Source organism: Sinocyclocheilus grahami, unplaced genomic scaffold (genome assembly GCF_001515645.1).
Source record: "Sinocyclocheilus grahami isolate Dianchi unplaced genomic scaffold, SAMN03320097.WGS_v1.1 scaffold373.1, whole genome shotgun sequence".
Classification (NCBI taxonomy): domain Eukaryota; kingdom Metazoa; phylum Chordata; class Actinopteri; order Cypriniformes; family Cyprinidae; genus Sinocyclocheilus; species Sinocyclocheilus grahami.
Genome location: NW_015505552.1, coordinates 625006 through 629436, shown reverse-complemented (window position 1 = coordinate 629436; position 4431 = coordinate 625006).

Sequence of the window (4431 nt, the reverse complement as noted above, 5' to 3'; positions counted from 1 at the left end):
CTCTAGAAGATCAGCGGTGACGTGATGTGACTCTGGAAGATCAGCGGTGACGTTACTTGACTCATGACGATCAGCTGAGACTTGACTTGCCTCATGACGATTAACTGTGATTTGACTTGCCTCATGATGATCAACTGTGACTTGACTTGACTCAGGAAGATCAGCTGTGACATGAATTGCCTCATGAAGATCAGCTGTGACTAGACTTGGCTCATGACGATCAGTTGTGAATTCACTTGACTCATGAAGATCAGCCGTGACTTGACTTGACTCATAACAGGAACAAGTCCAAATATGGGCACAGAGGGAGAAAACACAACAATCAGTCCATAACTGTGACATTTCACCCCCCTCCCGGAAGGTGCGATCTCGCGCCACAGAGAAAAAGGGTGGGCCGGAGGGGGACTTAGGTCCACACGATACACAAAAGGTAAATACTCCAGGTTAAACAAACACATGTGACACTAAACAATAACCGACCGTCAACTGAACAGAAAGAGGACTATAAATAGAACAGATAGCAAGGGGCAAACAGGTGATGAGGATCAACTAATAATGAGAAAATGAGAACAGGAACAAGACCAAATATGGGCACAGAGGGAGAAAACACAACAAACAGTCCATAACTGTGACAGGGGAAAACTGATGAACGAACTACCATATTTCTTCTAATCACATTCAGACAAGTGCAAACATTTTTTAAATTTCTAAATCATAATTTTTGCATACATTTATTCAAAGGTTGTCTATATAATTTATTAAAAATGGTTTAAACTGTGTTCTGCTTAAACACAGAGATACATTTAGTTACATTATTGATGTGAGAGAGAGGGAGAGAGAGACAATGTTTGTTTAAAAAGCTGTGACACAGGAGCACTGAAAGAAAGACACGCAGATAGAGACGGAAGCAGAGTAACAGACGGTGCATGTAAGAGGGTAAAGAGATAAGATGAAGCAGTGATTTTTGACCTATAGAGGAGAGCTGGCAGGTTGTCATATGGAGAAGTTCTCACAGTGCTTTTGTCTCAGGTTTTGAGGCCAATTAAACAAATACATATTTTCTCTAGCAGTGGTTTGGTATGTTGGTTTCAAAGACCTAGTTCAAAGTAAAAATCCCTAAAATTTTTGTTAATCCCATTTTTGTTAATTCTATCCTCCAAATTAAATTATCAAATTATATATATATATATATATATATATATATATATATATAATAATTCAGCGCGAAGTTGATGTAATTCCCTACATTGATAGAGGCCAGTTCATACCTCCTGTTTCTCATGTTTTGGTCATGTTTTGGTTATTCTGTCACGGTTGATCCAAGGAAGGCAAGGAAGATGAAGGTAATCCACATAAATGCTTTTAATTACAATCCACACGATACACAAAAGGTAAATACTCCAGGTTAAACAAACACATGTGACACTAAACAATAACCGACCGTCAACTGAACAGAAAGAGGACTATAAATAGAACAGATAGCAAGGGGCAAACAGGTGATGAGGATCAACTAATAATGAGAAAATGAGAACAGGAACAAGACCAAATATGGGCACAGAGGGAGAAAACACAACAAACAGTCCATAACTGTGACAGGGGAAAACTGATGAACGAACTACCATATTTCTTCTCATCACATTCAGACAAGTGCAAACATTTTTTTAATTTCTAAATCATAATTTTTGCATACATTTATTCAAAGGTTGTCTATATAATTTATTAAAAATTGTTTAAACTGTGTTCGTTCGGCAAGTTGATTTTCATATGTCACATTGTTTCATATGAATGGATTTTATGCAACTTCTTTATTCCAATTTATATTTGCCAAAGAATATTTCCAGTCCTCAAATTTGCAATAGTGATGGGGATTTTCACTTTTTCTGTTATTCCAGTCGGTGGAAGCAAGTGACACTTGAGTGAGTCTTCATCTGATTCATTCAAAGATTCATTCAAGAAAACTGATTCATTCAGAAATGAAACAAGTGACTGTCTTTACGAGTGAGTCAATGAATCATTCACTCAACTGATTTGTTTGAAAACACTGATTTGTTCAGGAATTAAACAAGTGACTGTCTTTATGAGTAAGTCATTCATTCACTCAACCAATTTGTTCAAAAACACTGATTTATTCGGGAATGAAACACAGCTACTGCATTTTGCTCCAAGATGCACAATGGTTGACTCAGCCTTGACATGGTTTGGAACTATTTTCATTGGCAGAGCAAAATAAAGTAATTGGCGGTATTGCATCTAAAATTTAAATTGTTCAATATTAACTTTTTTACCTTACATTGTTTATTTTTAGGTAACAGACATTTCGCACTATGACATGATGAAATATATTGAAAAAGACATATAGTTGATTTCGTTTTACGGTGGAGTCAACAAGATTAACTTTGCTCTGTTTTAGTTTGTTACTTACTAATCTGTGTTAATGTCAGTTTAACATGGATTTATCCAGGGTTTCCCCTACATGACTTGTTCTAAGTTCCCTAACTGTAATTAAAAGTGTATGACACAAACCCTAAATAGATTCACAGGTAGGCCATAACCCTGAGCGTGGACATGTATGAAGTGCACTCAGTGGGTCCATTGTGATCCAGAGAGATAGGGCTGTTTGCACACTGATGGAAGCAAAAACTGCTGTGTGGGCCAAACCAAGTAAGTAAGTGCTAGAGTAATGCACTCCCCTGGCATATCATTCTCATTCCTGTGTTGCACACACGCTGTCCCCTTCACTCTGTCTCTCTGTCCCTCTCTTTTTGTGTTTATTATTAAACAGGAAAGTGACAGAAGGGCCCTGTCAGGGCTTAAACACAGAGATACATTTAGTTACATTATTGATGTGAGAGAGAGGGAGAGAGAGACAATGTTTGTTTAAAAAGCTGTGACACAGGAGCACTGAAAGAAAGACACGCAGATAGAGACGGAAGCAGAGTAACAGACGGTGCATGTAAGAGGGTAAAGAGATAAGATGAAGCAGTGATTTTTGACCTATAGAGGAGAGCTGGCAGGTTGTCATATGGAGAAGTTCTCACAGTGCTTTTGTCTCAGGTTTTGAGGCCAATTAAACAAATACATATTTTCTCTAGCAGTGGTTTGGTATGTTGGTTTCAAAGACCTAGTTCAAAGTAAAAATCCCTAAAATTTTTGTTAATCCCATTTTTGTTAATTCTATCCTCCAGTTTGGAATTATTTTCATTTACAGATCAAAAATAGACAAAGTAATTGGCAGTTATTGCATCTAAATTGCAAGTTGTTCAATATTAACTTTTTTACCTGTTACATTGTTGCTTGTCTTATTTCTTATTACACAGGCCTGTTTTATTTTAGCTGGTTTGATGGTTGCCTTTGTGACAACCTACCGCATATAGTGTGACAAGTGTGTCAGCCTGTGTTAAAAGAAAAGAAAATACAGTTGCAAAGACTTTAATAATTGTGTCTAAACAGAAATTGACTTAAAAAATAAAGCCACCATAAGTAATATTAATTATTGCAAAAAATGTGACAATGCCAGTCTATACTACCATGGTGTTCAGCAGGCAGACATATAATATATAATCTGTAGTTTGTCCTTTATTATTCTTGCCTTTCTGGGCTGTGTATTAATATGATGTGTGGGTGTCCTGCATTAGCAGTGGTGTGCCTCTGTGAGTTGTTCACTTGAGTGCTCTCACTCTGGTATATGCGCATACTTATGAAAGGGTAATGCTTTCTGTCCTTTATAGGGAGAGAGTATGTGTGTATTTGGCTTTCTTGGTTCTCAGATGTGTTAACGCGCTGTGCCAGTTCATGCTTGATTAGTCAGTCTCGCTCAAGACAACTGTAGCCTGATGTTAATCCTCCTGTAGTAGTGAAGTGTGAGTGTTTTATTCCAACACTTTTCTAGAATAGCCTCTCACACGCATACGCACACATACGGCTAAACTTGAACTCTCGTAGGTGTGATCAAATGCAAGCAAAATACACTCGTTGTTCAAATATACACAGCAATACTAATTTCTTCAACTACAGGTGATTTTATGGCTGATTTTTATTTAAATAAACAGATTTCACCTCAGTTTTGTTATTTGAAGGTCACATGAAGGTTGTGGTGTAATTTCCATCATGACAAACAAGAAGATGACAGTGTCAGTGAAGGTCAGGTTTGAGATGAAAAATCAGACCATTAAAGTGTAAAGAAAACAAAGAAAAATCTAGGTAAATATCACTTCAACTTGTGAACAATAATTTTTATTGTGTGCCATTTCCAATCAGACTGTAAATGAAATGTGTAAAAACACATTTATTGATTTATTAATTTAAAAATTATTTAATTTTGGATACATAAAAAGCTGGCTATGAAATTAGCCTAAGCAAGACAGAGGAGGTGGCCTTTTTAATGTAAAATGTTTAAGAATGTCATTACCATCACCAAAATGGGGGGGGGGG